The sequence below is a fragment of the Oxyura jamaicensis genome, chromosome 22 (genome assembly GCF_011077185.1).
Source record: "Oxyura jamaicensis isolate SHBP4307 breed ruddy duck chromosome 22, BPBGC_Ojam_1.0, whole genome shotgun sequence".
Lineage (NCBI taxonomy): Eukaryota > Metazoa > Chordata > Aves > Anseriformes > Anatidae > Oxyura > Oxyura jamaicensis.
Genome location: NC_048914.1, coordinates 2,008,070 through 2,027,157, shown reverse-complemented (window position 1 = coordinate 2,027,157; position 19,088 = coordinate 2,008,070). Strand labels below are relative to the sequence as shown.

The following is a 19,088-nucleotide window of genomic DNA, read 5'->3' as shown; positions in this document are numbered from 1 at the left end:
AAAATAATAATAATGAAAGTCCTTAAGGCAAAAAGAAAAAAAAAAGGAGAGGGGGTTACTTGGCATACAGGGATATGCAGGAAGCTCTGAAAGACCAGAATAATGCACCATCAAAACACAACCTTTTTAAAAGAGTACCTTTTCTTCTCTGCTCAGGTTGTCGTCTTTTGTTCCATCTCATTTCAGTGACCATCAATACATCTGTCTTTTCCCTTCTCAGCTGGATGTGGTTGACAGTAATCCAATTGGATATAAGCCCAGATGCATTTCTTTCTTTCTTCCTTCTTTGTAATCTGTATTAAAAAAAATCCACAGCAGACAAGCATTACTTACAATTTGAAGTCAACCTCTATTTCAAAGCGAGCCCCCCCCCCCCCAACGGAAAATAGCACAGAAAATCTATTACACAAATGAAGCTGACAAAAATTATTTCCTTTCCCCTCAGTTTCTGTTCTCTTTTAATGTAGAGCAACCTGACTCTGATAACCCACTCCACTAAATATAATGCATAAGAGCCTTCTGATCCATCTTTAATTAGCTAATAATGCTGAACTCTGCAGAAACAGGGCAGCCAACGTCTTGGTTCAAACACCGACCTGCTGAGGTTGGAAGGGACCCCCTAGAGACTGCCGAGCCCACCCCCCTGCTCAAAGCACAGTCAACTACAACAGGTTGCTCGCGGTCTTGTCCAGTTGTGTTTTGAATATCTCCAAGGACAAAGACCCCATGACCTCTTCCAGTCTTTGATCTCAAACAATCTTTTCCTGCCAGGAGTCACAAGCCGTGGTCTCCATTTCCGAGCTGGCTCCGCACAGATCCTGCCTGTACCTCCTTCTGTACAGCTGGGGGCGCAGGGAAGTCACCGAATCGTCGACTCATTCAGGTTGGGAAAGACCTCTAAGATCACCTGGTCCAACCTTTAACCTAGCACTGCCAAGTCCTACAATGAACCGTGTCAGGAAGCTCTACATCTACGCTTCTTTCGGAGACCTCCAGGGATGGTGATGACCCAACACTTCCCCAGGCAGCCTGTTCCAACGCTTCACAACCATTTTGGTGATGAAATTTTTCCTAATCTCCAACCCTGGCACAATTTAAGGCTGTTTCTCCTTGTCTTATCACTTGGTGCTTGGGAGAAGAGCCTGATCCTCACCTTGCTGCCGCCTCCTTTAAGCCTCCAAGTGCCACAAGACCTGCCTCCACACATCCCCATCTGTGCGCCCTTCCCCGTGAAGCACTCTACAAAATACAGTGGTTTTTGGCTGTTTTGGGTGCACAAACCTCTGTGCTTGCTGATGCTGTGCTCCAGGCCAGCACATACCGTGGGCTCGCCCCCCTACCTGCTGAAAGTCTGCGTGACCCTCCCCGTGACCCTCGGTTTGATTAACCGCTTTTGAAAAAAAATCTTTCTTCCTGATCCGGTATTTCTTTGTCGAAGAGAAAAAAACTTCAATCTTGCGCTTTTAGAAAAAGGCAACCTGGCCTTTAAAGCAAACAGATCAGAAATGGACCCCTGAGAGAAGCTTTCCAAGCTGCTGTACAATTTCAGCCCCGGTTGCAGACACTCAGAGATGTGCTGAACTATCTGGGGGCAAAGGGCTGCTCTTGATTGCCTCCTGAGATCTCCTAAAATTCAGTAGCTGCCTTGCCAATTCAACACAGCCATGCTTTGGTGCCTAAGAAAGTATTCCTTAGGACTCACCTCCCCCTTTTTTTTCTTTTTAGATAGAAGTTAGCCATTACTTCTGCAAAGAACAGGCTGAAAACATGAATTTAATGCACCTTAAAGTCTCAGAAGCCAGGAGAAAACAAACAGTTCTCCCTCCCAGCACTCCTCTCTTCCAGCACGCCTGATTCCAAATTTCTGAATATTCAGAGCCCGTAATGCCATGGGATTTTTTTTTGTTGTTGTTTTTTCCACCTGCACAAAATGCGTTGATGGTATTAGGGTAACGGGGGCTGACGTGTTCCCGTTAGATTTTTCACAACTGGCCACATCTGCACCTGCGGGAACTCAGCAGGGGCCAAAGGCTGTGCAGAGGCAAGGCACAGAGAAATCGCTGGCCAGGCAGCACCTCCCGGGTTTATCCGAGCATCTGCAGGCGCTGTGGAGCAGCCTGCTCAAGCTGGGGAAGCACCTCGCTGCTGCATACAGCAGCCTTCCGAGCCAGCTCGGTCTGTAACACCTGCAGAGCCATGGGGACGTGGTAAACACAGGTTCCCTGCCTTCTGGAACTGCTGGCGTTTTGTTTTCCTCGAGTCTATGTCAGCTGCCACCGATGCGAACGCAGTACAAGAGAACTGGAAATCTCTGTCTCTGCCTTCTGTCAATTTAATCGACCCTGCTCTTACATCCGTCTGCGGGACGTTCCTCTGGCCTCCCAACCACCAGCGAGCTGCTCAGGCTCTATAAACGCCTCCTCCTCCAGCGCATGCATCACAAGACACGCTGTTTTGTGCTCTCCTGAGCCAGCCAGCAGCTCCACGTTACATAAGCTCGGGCAGAGATCAACATTTGTCGCACAGATTCTGCTTCAGGAGCTCGAGGCGCCGGAGCTTTCTTGTTCTTCCCCCTCTAGTTCCGTCTCGTCTGAATTTACCCCGACACGAGGGAGGTCAGGAGGCTCTCTGCAAGGAAGTTATACAGGGCAAAACGGTCCTGGGTAACACAAAGAACTGGAGAAGAGCTAGGGAAATGTGAGCCCAATTTCTACTTCTCATGCCTTGAAAGGGATCGTGCGATCTTTCGAGAACGGATATTCTCACTAGTGCAGAATGTACAGGTAGTTTTCCATTATCACCACTGCCTCCGACACCGGGCTCGGTCAGCGCATATTCTCGCTTCGGGCCTCAGGATATCACAGCTCTAACAGCAGCCACGGAGCTCGCTGCTAGCAGCCAACAAACCGGGAAACGCAGCCATTACCATTCCACAACCTCACGGTCCCTGCTCTCAGTGGTACCGCCAGGGACTGCATCCAGCAAGAAATTCCCTCTCCCAGATTTTTTTTATTTATTATTATGAAGCATTATTTAACGAAGCAGGTATTTTCCTCCTCTCCCGTTCCCTCCTTCGTTCCCTCCTTCGCTGTGCATCATCACCACGGTCATTAATTTTAAATAGCGCTAATCACCATCTTTTGCTCTTTGAAAAAACATCTCACCCACCTGCACCGGCAAGACCTAACCACGGGGAAAGCAGGGTTTGAGCCTCGTCAAAGTCAAGGAGGACAGCAAGGGAGAATGTGCTAAGATACACCCAAGCTGGTGAAGAGGAGGTGTAAAAGACACCATCTGGATAGCCCGCATCGCAGGGTGGATTTGCTCAAAATTAGGATAGACGAGGTTGAAGTGGCAATATTACTCCTCTCCTTCAGGGCAGCCACGGCTGCTCCAGGTTTAGAAGGGCTGCACCGAGTCAGCCCCGAGGGTCCATCAGCATGGCTGGGCGGGACAGCAGCACGAGGAACCACACAGGCAGCAAAACTTCTCCTGGTACACGCTCCCAGCCACCAGCAGCAGTGCTTTCAAGGTCTGCATTGCCATATTTTATTAGATAAGCGACCAACTCGAAGCCCCTGGGCACCGAAGCGGTTGCTTTCCCAACACCGTTGATGTTCTGGCAGCCTGCTTTCTTCCAGGAGGGAACCTGAACCGAGAAAGCCCACCAGCCACTTCTCCGGGAAGCCAGACGTGCTGAAATAAAGACATCCCACAAAGGTAGAGGCTAATGCAGAGCAACAGGCTGGTGATGTCCCGGCTCTGTTATGCCAGGATAATTGAGCCCCACGTCTTTCAAGACAAAAGCCCCTGCCCACAATCAGCTGGACTCCGGTTCATGCTAAATTAATAGAATTTAGGACAAAAAGGAATTATTAGCTCCCCTAGTGTGACATGCTACGCAGCACGCTCACTATTGAGGTCAAGCTAAACAAATCCATTCCCAGGCCCTGAAGTCACAGGGAAACTGAAATGGACTTTTTTTTTTTTTTTTTTGTCATCTTTGTGTAAAGCTTCTTTTCATCTCTGGTCATTTCTTTGTGCCAATTAGTTGCAAATGAGGGAAGAGGCGGAAACCGCAGCAAATTTCTGTCTCCTGTTAAACTGACAGCTCAGTTTTACACACCTCAAACCTTCTCACACCTCAGATAAGCCAAGGACCAACTCGAGTATCTGAAACGAACCTCCAAACCTTCTGAATTTTCCCTGGCATATGCAGGGAAGGCAGCTGCCAGTCTCAGTGTACATCTACTTAGACTGCCGTGCAGAAATACACAGAAACTATTTTATAACAGACTCTTTCCATGATTCAGCTTCAGTTTCTGCGTTCGATGACTAAATATTGGTTACACGAGGAGGATTTTGGCCTGCTTTTTCCAGTGCTGATCACGGCATCTATTTGCTCCATTAACCGTGACACCGATTTGCCTTTGGTTTGAGCGCTGCGGAGCCATCTGCATCTGTTTAAACTGCTGAGCGTTCACTTGTAATACTGCCTGCAGAAGCTGGAAGATGCTTGAGAAGTACCTAAATCCTGCATCCAGCGGCGCTGGTGCAACCCACGCAGGTTTCCAACAGAAAAACCAATGCATGATGCCAGCCTTAAGACCTCCCGGAGCACACAGGCGCTCCAGGCAACACCCGAAACCTTGTGCTAACCCCAAAAACACGTGGCAATCGCTGCTTGCTAGCAAAATAACTCCCCCTGCCCCATGAGCTGCTACTGGCCGGGGAAAGCTGAGTCCCCACTGCCTTGGCTGGAAGCCTGCAGAGCTGAGGCTGTGTTCCTCCCCGCAGGCGGCTGCGGTGTGCCCAGGCAGACCTGGGATTTCTCGAACGCTTCCCTTTCTGAACACAAAACCACTGAGCTGTTGAGCTGCTACCAAACCGTATTTGCAAGCTGGAAAGCAAGCAGGAGAAGTAAAAATAAAACGAGCTAAGCAGGCTCGGTTATCGCAGCTTTGTTGCAAAGCTTTCTCCGGGTAAATTCAAGCTCGGCTGAAGGAACAATGCAGCCTCCCTCCTTGTGTTTCCCTGCACAGGGCACCCCTACAAATAAACATTTACGAAACACAATCTTTCTCCCCTTCTCTTGCTTCCCAGCACTGTGATTTACAAGGTGAAATTAAAAATACACACATCCTAGAGCCTGGAGTTTTACATCTTGGGTTGCTGATTTATAAAAGCTGCCAGTGAATTTTAAATGCTGCGTTTTGATTTAGAAATCATTGCTTCAAAGTTGCATTTATCTCAAATATTCAGCTGTATTGCACATCGCTGGAAATCTGATTTATGGAGTGCAAAATGTATGCAGATAGACTACCAAACATATTTATAGATCACTCCCCCTAATAATAATACATGCAGCTCGCCCACCCAAAAGATATTCACGTATTCATACGTGTGTAAACGTAGGTACGCGTAGATCTCGCATCTTTCTATTAAATCCTCCTTCCCTTCAGTACATTTTTTGATGGTGAGATCAGGTACCACGTCAATATGTAATGAGAGGCTCTGTGATGTCTTCCTTCCACCCCCTCACCCAGTCTCTCCTGCTAACACGTATAAAATTCAGCTTTCAGCTCCATTTCCAGCTCCCCAGGTGCCTCTTTCTCCTGCTGCTGCTGTCAGAGGTGGAGGCTGGATCCCAGCACGAGAGCTTGGAGTTGCACGATGGCAACAACGGGCTAAGGAATTGGGTTCTTTACCCGATCCGTTTGGTGAGGGTGTGGGATTGCCTCTGTTGTCCCATCCTTTCCTCACCAGGCTGGAAAGACGAGAGATTAAACGGAGCCGGGAGGGCACTGCCTTCCTTACGTTTGAAAGGAAAAGAACTGCTTTTCCCTCTGGACTCAGACAAGGAGCACTGGAAGGAAAAGATGAAGGGCAGATCCTTCACGGGGAAATGGAGGGACTTCCAGGGGAGCAACTTTCACAACAGACTCATTTTCTTTTCCCAATTCTGTTCCTTTAAAAGCTAACGATTCCTCACCTCTCGCATACAAAGCACATCACCTGCTAACAAGCATCACACAATGCCTCATCACCTACTGATTTTGATTAATTAAGCCCAACAGCAGCAAGGAGTTGGGTCCCATTGTGTCTGATGCCCTAAGAAGCTCTGGCTGTACAGCAGCTTTTCCTGCCAAAGACCTCTCAATCTAAACCAGCAGCTTTTGCAGGTAGCAGAGCTCGGGAAGCGATGAGATGAGTAGCGCACACATAAAATAGATGCACGGGCTGTTTTAGGTGCTAGTCTCAGGTTTCACCACCTAATTTAGCTATTTTCAGCTTAAAGTGCATTACACTCTTCATGCTACTGGACGTGAATGACTCGACGGATGAATTATTGTTGAGGAAAAGGGTCGGAGGTTCACCGTGGCCTGGTGCAGAGCCGGGGGCTTCTCCATGCTTCTCTCTTTGCTGGCTTCATCATGGCCTCCAGAAATTCAGCTACACAGATCGCACCTCCCCTCCCGCTCGCCCCCTGCATCCCCCTCCCTGACTGGTTTCATTGAGTCCTACTGCTTTGGGATCACCAGGCAGAAGGCAAGCAGAGGTGTGAAAGGGGCGTTCAGAGCATCTTGACATCGTGCAAAGGAGCAGAGAAAACAAAAAAAAAAAAACTAGGAAACTTTTGAAATTCACCCTTATGCTGGCTCCTCCCCGCAGGGGTTAACGTCACCCGGTGCTAATGATTAAAAACCAGCTAGCCCAGCCATCCGCAATTATTCATAGACTGAGGAGGCGGCATATATTGTGCTAGCAGCACTTTTCACCCTGATTAAGTTTGTGTTACAACCTCGTGTATGCCGAAGGCTGCTGACAACTTCCTCCAGGTTAAACACGACGCTCTCCAGCGAAGCAGAGGCAGAAGCACCTTAGACTTTCCTCCCTCCTTTCCCTGAGAGCATCAGGAGCTGGGTAGCTGGGGAGGGATAAGGAAGAGAGGACGATCCTCTTCGATCTGTGCCATAGAGAGGAACAAATTCAAATCCGACCCACCAAAGAAATCTATTTTCCCAATCCAGGTTTGTACTAATCCAGCTCCTAAAGGCTTTGCCTTGATTTGCGAGGCAGGTACCTTGGGAAAGCCTTTGGAAAATGTGATGCCAAACCTCCCCGAAGGAAAAGCAGAACTGTGCACGGACATCCGAGCAGTCCTGCCCTACTGACCTGCTGCAGCCTCTTGCACCAGAGTTGTGCCGAAGGGACGGAGGGAGCTGCCAGTTCCCTTCCACACGCTGGTGTCAGTGAAGGGATTTCGGGGCTACCAGGGAACTGGACAGAGCATCCCTCCCTCCCCTGGGGAGTCCTTTCTGTGCTAAAAGCTGTCGAGAGGAGAAAATGAGCACATGGAGGGAAGGAAGGGGAAAAGCGACTCCTGGGGGACGGTTATTTGCTCAACTTTCTGTACCACAAATTCCCCGTGCACGGTATGTTTTGAGTATTAACGGGTATTTACGCAGCCAGAAGGGAGGTTTACGAAGACATTGAGCCGAGATAAATAATAATAAAAATATAATATGAGGGAATCCATTATCTGACTTAAAGCAGGGTAATTAAAAGCCGCACATTTCAGCTGCCAGACGTGGTAATTCACATCATGCTGCAACTTTACGGACACGTTTCCATTAACACCATCAGTTATGAGTAATGTAAGTTCCTCTTCAGTGAGCACTGCTTACCCAGTTTCACCTTTTCCTTAATAATGCACATTACTAAATTCTCCAAACAGTTGTGTAATTTAACTAGGTGTGGTAAAAACCCACTGATTAGCCTGCCTGCAATTTGGAGCACGCAAAGCGATACACAGAGTATGATTCTTCAAGAAAAATTCAGATTTAGGAGAGCAATGGGATCTGGGGCAATGGTCTAAAAGGTGCAATTACGATAATATGCTAGGAAGGCAAAAGATTAAGCTTTTTATTATTCTGTAACATTTTTTATATTTTATTGCCAATAATTACATAGGTTTCTCCTCTCTTTTCACTGCCTCAACATCTCCTAGGTTAATTATGCTGTCAAGATCATGTCAAAAAGCCACCGCTAAAATTATGATTCTCATTACACGATGATCTAATCAATTTTGTGTGGTAATTTTGGCCCAACCTATTCTACCAACATACACATCTTGTACATGGAAAAATCTATTTCTCTGTCACACTGTATTATCCTGGTCTTCTTGTGCCACTACAGCTAAGAGCCTGTCAGCAGTTCTGCTGCAACCTCTTACGCCCAACACAGACGTTAAAAAAAAATCATTTCTGGCTGACGCTTGACAGACATTTTCATTACGGAGGCCAATTATAATTATTTGGATTTTCAGTTCCATGTGAATAGCCAGGATCAAGCCTCACCTGTTATCCCAAGGGATGTTAAAACTAGAGGTTGATCCAGGAACCGGTACCACGAATCCAAACTACTCCTGGAAAAGGAAAAATGCCTCGCTTGATACTTAGGAAACCAAACTAAGGGTTTAATTTTACTGGCATCACGGAGCTGAACTACATTTTGTTCACCAAGCACACAATTATCGAAGGATCTGCGCCCTAGCAAATGTCAGAGGATGAGATGCAAACAAAAATCCCTGAAAACATCCCTAACAAATAGCTAAAATGACCATAATCCGCGTGAAGCCCTCTGTTTTATTGTTGATAAGGGTAACAATTGTTTAAATAAATGTATACAGGGCGTTATATAGGGAATTACCAGTTCCTAAGTTTTATTCTGGGACAGAAAGCACTTCTGAGGTTCAGCATAGGTGGAAATGTAAAATAGAAGGTCAGGAGGAGGCAGAAAGGTCAGGAGATGTCTGGAGGTGGCCAGCTCTAAAGAGCTGATGCAAAAATTGCCAGACTTTCTCCTTCCCATGGTTAACTAGAAATGCTTCAGGCCTGCCTGAGTGCCCACATCTTGTGTTTGCTTCCTTTCAGGGCTTGGCTTTTTACTGCCAAAAATGGGGAGGGGGGTTTCAAAATGGCATATGGAAACACGCCTAACGACAATGTCTTAAAACATACCCGCGCTCAAGTTTTTGCTCCCGAACAGCTTGCGTGATCGGCAGTCAAAAATAATGCTTCGTGGCTTACCAGGTTCATCACAGAACGGATGGCAGAGTCGGTGTCACAGACTTGCAGCTCCTAGAGCAAGGTACGTGGAAGTAACTAATCCGCTGGAGACAACTGCGACGTGCTTGTGAGATGTGGCCGCTCCAAACAGTGGTGAGGCTGAATTATGTTCCTACGGAAAGCCCCAAAAAAAGGCCAAAAGCATTGCCCCAGCACCACCGAAGTCCCGCCAAGATCAAAGCAGCGCAGAGAGAGAGCTTTATTGCAGAGAGTGCCCAACGCTTGAATTGAATTATTCAGCGCAAAAATATTTCCCGAGCTGTGATTACCTTGGCACACTTTGCGCGAAGAGGGATACAGGTGGGGAAGGTATTAAAACCCTAATCTCTTTGATCACGACGCGCTTGTCTCTTGCAATCCCTAAACAGCATACATAACAATTTAAACCACGTGTGATTTCATAGCAGAATTCAATATATATACACACAAATAAGAAATCATGCAGCACCATTAAAAAAGATGGGTCGGCTCTGCGCAGAGCAGCCTCGCTCAAATGAATTCAACAGAAGAATCAAAGCATGCATTAGCCAAGGATCAGGCACAAAGCAGTAGCTTGAGATATACTGCTGGCAAGGTACTGATTTTAAATGGGCTTTGCATCTAATAACAATTTGAACTCTCATATAAAAACAAAAGCATTCCCTCCTTGTAGCACTCAGAACCACCAAATATTAAAGCAGGCTTATTCACTACCTGCCCTGAATTCCCCCAAACTGCAGAGCTGAAAAGTTGCATAAACCTTTATGCAAGAAATAGGGAAAATCAGCTTGTGGGGACAAACCGCCCTCTGCCTCTCAGCCCAGCCAGGATCCATCCAGCTCACCTCGCTTAATAAATGGTATCAGCAGCTGTCTTCCCTTCCCCAGCACATCTCCTGCCTCTGGCTCCCACATCTCACCCCTCTGGAGAACACAACAGGTACTTCTGTTCTCTTAGATTACTCTTTGAGGAGCCTGGGCCGACAAACACATCACGACCTCACCTCCTGAAAGCCAGGAACCCACCCGAACATCTGCTGAGGTTTGACACGTGTGATGAATGCACTTCATACGAGCAAGCGGCCGATGTTTCTTTCTGCTTAGCCACTGCCTCTGTAATTTTTCAACTGATAGTCAATCATCACTGGAGTGTAAATAGTTTGCTGTGTGGGCTAAGCTACCTATTAATCAACCAGATTAAAAAGATGATGGCAAATCTCCAATAATTATGCAGCGTAATTAAAAGGCTGGGAAGCCTGATTTAGGGCTTATTAGCCCTCTAAGTCCTTCATTAGCCATATTAGTTTCCTGCATCAGATTCCAAGGGGAAAATATTAATGTGGTGCTGTGAGTGACAAATATTTGACCACTACTTTTCAATATTACGTTTACTCCTGAATTTTTTGACCTTGGGAATTTCACTGTACAAGACCAAACCTGCAGTCTGTAAGTGGACGAAAATCGATGCTTTATATATGGGAAATACCCTTTTTTTTGTAGGTCAGGATAAGAACAAGATCAATGATGAATAACCTATTTTGCCCTAATGGATGTTCCTCCGTACCTCCATTCTTCTGTCTTCAAAATGGGTAAAGAATATTGATCTGGCTTAATAAAAGATTTTGATATTCATTCTTTTCTCATCTCATGCGTACAAATTTATATTTTTTGATATATGAACTCCTGCACCATGGGAAAAAGAAGAGTGGGCAAGTCAGTGATGCCCCCCCTCAAGGCGACCAAAACCCAGGTCAGGTATCATTACAAAACCTTGCCGTCTGTTTGTCCCTCTTTAACTAGAGTCAGCCAATCTCTTCCAGTTTGCCACTAACACTTAAGATGATGGAGACAAATGTAGACGACAAGGGCAGAGTTCGCAGAAGCTGTCCTGCAAATCAATCTGCTTCCCTACGTGCAAGTTCTCCAAAAGAAAAGATAATTCTCCCCAAACTTAAATGCGAAACAGACTGCTCCAATGCACCGAGGTCGAGACAATTACGAAGATGTGGAAATGGCACCAGGAGTCTCCAGAGATCTCAGGTTGCTCTCTTGGAGTCTGTCTGTGGACAGGGAGAGTTCCCCTGCGATCCAACCCTCCAACAGATCACCCAGCCTGGTCTGGTTTCTGCTCAGCAGCACGGGACTGTCCCCTCCCAACGTGTACGAGGCAGAGCTGCAAATCGTAGGACACAAATGCCAAACCACAGAAGCTATTATTGCACAAACAGCATCTGGCACCTTTTGACGGGCTGCAGAAGCAGATGCCAGCGCACAAATGCCAGTACTTCTCAAGTGGCTCACCCAGTGTGATACCAACTGGCTACCTTCCCGCTACGCTCCCAGCTGCCAATGATTCTTCTGTGCAACCTCCTCACCTTTGAGCAAGAACTGACATGCAGCCCTGCAAAGCCCAGGAAGATATGCCGTTTTTTTTTCTTCCATAAAAACAGAGTTCTGCTGGGTTCGTGGTTTCTGTGCTGTAGATCAGCAGCTCCCAGCATCACCTTCGTGTTTTCTCTGCCGTCTCCCACGTTGCACTGAGATCCCAATGCTTCACCTATCATCAAAGCACAACCAGACGTCTGACAAATCCCCCACAGGAACTCCTCATGCTGTAATTTCAGGTACCCATCCTCATAATAATTCGTAAGATCATTAGCAACGTAGATCATAATAATACAGAAGAGTTCCCACCGAGACAGGCACAACAGGTTCTACAGTTGACTTAGTTTCTGAAGTTAAAAACCCCATTGCTCTGCAACTCTGCTGCTTTCATCTTTTTTTTTTAGGCTGCAAGTTGTCTTGGACAGGTATTGGCATAGTCCCTATTAGCGTGGTTCTGCTCTTTAGTTTTTAATGAACTTCACTGTTATAATCTCTGTGTTTGCTGAGAAAAACCTCATTTACACGATCGGATGGAGGAGCTGCAGTTCAGCCAAGGACAGTCACCCACGTGCACCGCTGCCACCCACCTCAGGGCAGGACCCACGCCACCCACCACCACACCACCTCCACTGCCACACTCTGTTATCAAACAACCGTCTGTCCTCCAACACATCTGTAAAACGAGAAGCTCCTCCTGCCCTTCTACTTAATGGAGCTTTCCAAGCCCGATGAATTATTATTTTGGCTGGGCCAGCAATGAGCTAATCAGAGCTGCTTGTTTCTAAAAGCCTCTAAAGCAAAATCCAGATTGCTGCTTGTCTCCGTCTCTCCGTGGTGCTGAGGCACCACTCTTCCTAGGATGATGCTTTTCTACAAAACAACATCCCTGCTGCAAAACGTGAAGGGATCTGTTAATTAAGTCAGATTGCCAGTGGCTCCTGGTGGGGAGGCAGCTGCACTGCATGCTCCAGTGTTTTAAAAGCATCCTGGTGTTCAAGAACATTGTCATTATTTTCTGTACGGCATCCTCCCGAACACCATTAGACACACTGAAACAGCACATTCGCTCGTACATCACGTTGCAGGTGATCGGCTCTCACTGGAAGGCGATGGCTGCGTACCGCATCGACTTTGCACGCTTCCTTCCTCTCCGCTCTTCCAACCGGGCAGTGAGGGTGCCGGTTTTAAAGGGCTTACAGCCTAAATACATAAAAAAAATGTAGATAACAGCTAAATCCAATCAACAGAGAGTCGGGGTGAGAAGTACAAGGTAACAACATACAATTATTTTCGGTGTTTCAAGCAGGCACAGCCAGCCAGCTGCTCTGTCATCGCTTGCATGTGGACTCCATGCAGCTTCATCCCCTTTACTGAAGCATGAAAAGGTCAACCCCCCAAAAGGCCCCGGAGCCACCAGTTCCAGCTGTAGGAGAACTGTTGTCATTGTGGAAAATAGCCATAGATTGTCTGAAGAGAAACATTTTACAACTCCGGCCAGGCTTTAGGATGCTGTGGAGAAAGTCAGGGATTGCAACACATCGGCTCCAAGCAGCAAACTGCCTCTGGGCCAAGCCTGAAGGGGTCTAAATTTGCTTTGCATCCTCCAGCCGAGCAACTTTATAAGTATGCTGCATCTAGAGCATACCAGCACATCACCTGGACTTACTCAAAGCGAGTGTGCAGGCAACGTGGCCTGAGGAGCTCTGCTAACGACCTTGCTTCTTCGCAGGAGCCGGGCTGCTGTGGAGGCACTGCTGGTAGCCAGGTAGCTCGGAGCGAGCCCGGGCAGCCCCTGCAAGGCACGCTGACAGCTTGGGGTGCACATCTGAGCTGCTTCCTGAGCAACCCAAAGTGGTGCGACAACAGTACAAAGCCTTCTTCACTCACCTCGGGATCGCAGATGGAGAAGCACCGAGAGCTGACCAGAGGGAGCAGAGGGAAGGAGGGGGGCTTTTGGATCAAGGGCTCTTCGCACAGAGGATGAAAGCTTCTATGGAGAAATGAGGTGACTGGGAAAGGTTAGCAGGTTGGTTGGGAAGGGTTGATGACTTGGCACAGCTTAAGAGATGACAAGGTAAGTGGGACCAAGCTGTGAAGACCTGTTAAGATACAGACATGCAGCTCCCTTCGCAGGGCATCCACGGTCCAGAACAGCAGCTTGATTGTTCTGTTCTGACTGCTTTATGTCAGTAATGGCAAAACACGTCTGCTCAGCTGCTGAAAAGACAAAAACCAGGTTCACTTAATGTCTCCATAACCATAGAGATAAAAACAGATCTCTTACAGCACCTCATTAGGATCCATTGCTTTCAGTTTGTCTGATGAAACTGACACCAGGGCACAGGCAATTCCAGTTTTATCTTAGTGAAATTGCTGCGAATTTAAAATTATGTGTATGTATGATGGGAATAAATGCGTCTTTCTCAACTTCTAGTCAAGAGAAAAAAACACACGTGTGAGTTAAAAACAACACCAGCAGCTGCATCTTAATGAATCCTCATCTAGCGAGGGCCCTTAAAGCTTTAAACTATCACCTACGTAAACTGGAAGCCCCGGTACGGTTTGGTTCTCGCACAGATGCATTTTCTCAGTCTTGGCAACACAACTTCGGAGAACCTGCAACGTGCTGAAAGCCTCCGGAGCAGGAGCATCCTTTCGTACGCTCAACACCTTCCTTTCTCTGGGAGCTAAAAGAGGAGCAGATGGAGATGACAGAGCTATGCGCTTCTGTGGTTCGAATGATGAGATCCTGCCATATAAAAAAAAAGCTTCCTTTTTCTTCTGTTCCCCAAATATTAAGAAAGCATAAAAGAAAGTTAAATGGCCCATCTGGAACACCACCACCACAGGGGCAGAGACAAGGGCAGTCTGAGTCCTGTGACACATGAGGCAGGCAAAATAGCTGAAGGCAGTTTAACGTGATGCAATTAGCCCGGCGCTCCTCCTCTCCTGCCATTCACGAGAAAGGAAGGGCTTAATCAGCGCGGCGAGAGCAAAGGAGAGACGGGATCTGAAAGTCGCCTTCTCCGAGCACCAGACAATAGGGAACCCTCTAGCTGAGGGATGGATTCCGCTAAAAGATCCTATTTCTGCTGCTCTCAGCCGGGCCAAGTCCCAGGCGAAGCACCTGGGTTTTCAGTTCATAAAGCGGGGCCAGGAGATAACTGCTCCTATTACAAATAATTGCCTGCAAAAAAAAAAAAAAAATGCATTAGGGTAAGAAAACACAGAGCACATAAAAGCTCTCGTTAACATTCTTTATACGTGCTTATCATGAATTTTATACAGGGTTAAATATATTTTCTGGTGACTAACACTGCAAGGCTGAGGATTAAAAGGGATAATGTACAATGTGATTTATGAAGTTTTAATGGAAAATCCCCATGGGTTGTGTATAAATCTTATTTATAGCTTTAAAAGTATGTAATATACTTATTGTATATTTTAAAAACTGTGGGAGTGCAGTCTCTGTCATAGTTAATCCATTAAAAAAAGCAACTCCTAGGGGGCTCCTAGGGATAAAGCATTTGATATTTTAGAAACTATCAGTGTGTTCAGTGTGAAATGTCCAATGTGATTTAGTTAGTGGGGGAGAAAAGGGGAATAAAAGAACCCAAACCGTCTCGAAGGAAGGAACAAAATGGCTGTTTTAGAAGTAAAGCTTGATCCGTTTGGATAAAGGGGACAAACATCGGGGTGAGAGGAAATTAAATCATTTGCTGTGGGCTCTGTCCTGATGTCTTTGCTAGCTAATCTCTGCTGGAGGCCCGAGCTGAGAGCTCCATCTTTGTTTTCAGATTAGAAGAGCCACTGTGGGTCCCCTCATCTTAGTTTGTGAAATGATGCATGTTCTCCGGGATGAAGATAATCATATTAAGATGAACCCGCAGAATCCAGTGGCTGGAGCTGGGGAGGGAAGGCATGGTGTTCTCTAGCTGTTTTCCTAAGCTGCTTTCTCTTATCCTTGTGAAAGTCATTTTTATTTTTTTTCCTAAAGGTTACAAAATCAATTTTACATCAATTCAGGATATTAGCCCATGGACTCTGCGCTTTAGTTTGAATTAAAAGGGGGAAAAAGAGAAAGTGAGTTCTGTCTCTAAAAAAGACTGTCATCAGTGGAGATAAGCTGATAAAAGGACTAATGAAAAAACTTCTGTTTCGGACCATATCGTTTTGTTCTTCTTAGTGGTGGATGCTCATCCTGTGGGCACTGGCCCAGAATACTCCCGTAGCTCCTAATGAAGAAGTAAGATTATATTGCAAGATAAAACCAGGCTACATGAAATATCCTGCTATATATCGTGTAAGGTTGTTGGTTGGTTATCTTTAATAATGGGGTAAAATCCTAGGGTCTGGCCAGGGAAACTAAATCCCTAACCTCATCTAAATTGGGTACAGAGGTTGGAATAAGGGTGCCTGAAAGTTAATTTTGCTTTCTTGTATTTCTTACAAGTTCTTCGAAGGATGTAGATATATGTGAATTCCTAGACTAGGCAATCAGAGCCAACGATTCATTTCCAATGTGCCAAAATGAGAATATTGCATGAAATAAGATTTTTTAATGATATTTCTGAGAAATGATCAGTCTTCTCTCCAACCACGCTCCACTCTGATTTATTCCAGCTATGTCATGTTGCTCAACATTACTGCGGGTGTCTTAAGAAGAATGTGAGGAGTTCAGACATATTTCAGACTGCCCACAAAACAAAAGGTAAGCACGTGCTAGACATGCTTACCTTTTGAAAGGTGCTCAATATGATCATTCAGGTAATGCATTGATGTTTTAACTATTTTACTTCCAGGTCAACCTCTGATCTATTTTAACAAGACAGCTTGAGGATACAAATCATGAGTCTTCAACGGAGCACTGACACCACACCAGGACCGGGGCCCCTCTACGCCACGCCAAACACACCCACGTGGAAAGAAACAGTCCTCGCCTGAATTAACCTACAAGCTAAATCAATAGAATAAATAAAGGGAAAGTTAACATCAGGAATTACAGAAGGAACACAAGTCTTCCCAGTCTTACAGTGTTGTATCGTATTAATGCATCACACCCTTGTTTCCCAAGGCATAACCATGATCTAAATCTGCCTTCTCCCTTCCAAGTTCACACATTCAGAGATCATCTCTTATGCTCAGGTCCCCAAAATAAAAATAGGGATGATTCCAAAGTGGAGCACCCGTCTCCAGTAAATGAACTAGAAGCCTACAGACTTAGGTATGCCCCCACCTTCCTCCTTGGGGGAATAATCAGAGTCTCGTAGAGTAATGGAAGGGATTTTTGCGGAGGTATATCCTCTCTGAAGAAACTGTCTCCTCCTACAACCCCCCTTTCCATGGTGTCTTCGTCACCATTGTTTTTAACCTTGATAAATTGGCGCACCCGGTCTTGTTTCTTCTTCCTGCAGTAAATTACCTGCTTCAGTGCTGGTGCCACACACCAGATGCACTCAACATATGGCACACAGAGGACTGCCAGAGAGGCCCATTACGTCCTGATGTTCAGATCATTTGAGAAGATGTCATGCAGCGTGAGCCCAGGCAGAATTGCCACTCCCTCTGAGCTGTGATCACTGGAGAAGGGTTTCACATCACCGATACCTCAGGCCTTAGCTCCTTTTGGAGGGGGAAGAGGATGCTGCTGCTAAAGGAACAAGCCAGAGCACCTGAGATAAATCTGAAGTAGTCTAAATGGATCGTGCCCCCATTTCCCCAGCTCAGGGCATTTTTCAGCTCGAGAAGGTTACATCAAGCCTTTTGGTACCAAAAGGGAAGCGCTTGCATCACAGCAGAGAAACAGCAGGGAGAAACAGCATATGTCAACACACAGCATTTCCTTCACCACCTATGAAAACACCTTATGAAAGAGATCCTTCACGAGACACTGAGACACGAAATAAAGCAAGTCGCCATTAGAGGCCATGCAGGTAAAGGCTGAGCAGGGAATGCAGAAGCAATGTGCCCGTACAGCAACTGACAGCATTTTATCAGCCTGGCCCAAAAGGTTCTAGAGGACCTCAAGAAGTGATAACTTATTGGAAAGCCAAATCATCACCTATAAAATATTTACGCTCCTGCCAGCCTTATAATCTGAAATTCAGAAAGAGAGATCTCACCAGCATTTTTCAGAATGGGAAAGACAGCTGAGAAATTAAAGAAGGGTGATAAAGTTTTAGCAGATAATTGCAAAAAAGCAAGCTTGAAAACAGCCCAGCTAAAGATACATTACCCAGCAAAACGGTCTCTTGCTGTTATCAGAATAATCCTTAGGGGCATCTTCAGTCCTATAGAATTTAATAGGAATGAAGCCCAAGAGGATTTTGAAGCAAGTGCATTAGAAGTCTGTATTTGTTATAGAAAATGATAACCTTTCTATAGGATTTTAGAAGCTCTCCAGCAGAATTATATAGCATAGCAAACATTTCCTATCACATTTTGTAGGATGATTTCAAGTCTTTTTTTTAATGCCAGCGTTACAGATACTGAAAAGATCACTACTGTTTACCTTAGAGAGGAAGGAAATACCTAGTAGCAGAGGCAAAGTATGATGAAATAAACCTTAGAGAAAACAGGATGAAAATTTCCGTACACCTTTTTGTGAACTATTAGGACAAAAATAGCTTTTCAACACCATATTCAGATATCATGAAAAACAAGAGTCAACTCGTTTCGGAAAAAGGGAGTCAGCAGAAATGAAGAACATTTGGAGTTACAGGATTAGCGCTGGATTTGGGCTTCAGGGTCACAGCAAATATTTTGTCATGAATTAATTTAACAAAATTGTTCAAGTAATGGCATCAGCAGCCTCTCCCCACAAACAGACATGAAATTAATAGGGAGAAATTGTTACTTAATGTTCGGTGAATAGCAGTGGCTGGCTCTCTCCAAATCTCATTTCTACAAAGCTGCTTTACAGCAGAGTACAGCGGTCTCCAATTGGAGATAAACATCAGGCAAAGGCCTTTCTATTTTGCCGAAGGAACATAAAGGTGTCTTTTCAGAAAATGAGAAAGTGCCTGTATTTTCACTGCCAGCTCAGAGACCAGTGCACCTCAGCACCCATTACAAATCAGAGGCGTGACACTCTTTGACATCAGTCCAAGCTTTTGTCCTTAATATTTAAAAGGACAGTCTGTGATCCCGGGAAATTCTTGTAAATGTGAACGCTTCACGCACAAATATGCCGTGACACGCCTCAAATAAAGATGAGCAGCGAGGGTTAAAAAACTGCCAGAGTCTAAAACATTTTCATGAATTCAAAAAACAACAAAAAAACAGACGTCAAAATCCTCCTTTCATACTACTATATTGCTAGTACATCATTAGCTCCTGGGGACTTATTTCTGATTTGTAGCAGAGAATGGGAGAAGTGAGACCTATTTATCTCCCTGCTGGAAAGTCTCTCCTACATTAAAGAAATCTTCTTAGCCCTTTGCTTTTCGATTGAGTTTTCAAAAGCAGAAAATCTAGAAAAGCGTTATACTCATAACTATTTTTTTGCCTTTGGTATTCAGCCTCTCACAAGGCTGCCAATGCAGAAATTATATTAAAAGCAGCAGCAAATTAGGTTAGAGGATTAAGGAACAGC

The 19,088-nt window shown here is 45.7% G+C and overlaps 2 long non-coding RNA genes across 8 annotated transcripts in view; one reads left to right on the top strand and one right to left on the bottom strand.

Annotated features, from left to right (window-relative positions):
• Positions 1 to 19,088, bottom strand: part of LOC118177400 — a 183,839-nt gene that overhangs the window by 55,142 nt on the left and 109,609 nt on the right. For 5 of the 7 annotated variants that reach the window (XR_004755784.1, XR_004755786.1, XR_004755788.1 and 2 more), the window contains 4 exons: positions 9,401 to 9,491; positions 9,024 to 9,143; positions 8,361 to 8,428; positions 139 to 293 (listed from right to left, as the gene is read on the bottom strand). This is a non-coding gene — a long non-coding RNA (uncharacterized LOC118177400). Of the gene's footprint in view, positions 1 to 138; positions 294 to 5,581; positions 5,768 to 6,377; positions 6,584 to 8,360; positions 8,429 to 9,023; positions 9,144 to 9,400; positions 9,492 to 19,088 lie in introns of those variants that run through there. The other 2 variants (XR_004755785.1, XR_004755789.1) reach the window with 2 other exon arrangements.
• On the top strand, positions 160 to 5,682 carry LOC118177401. The gene is made up of 3 exons (XR_004755790.1): positions 160 to 295; positions 772 to 773; positions 5,547 to 5,682. It is a non-coding gene; the product is annotated as an uncharacterized LOC118177401 (long non-coding RNA).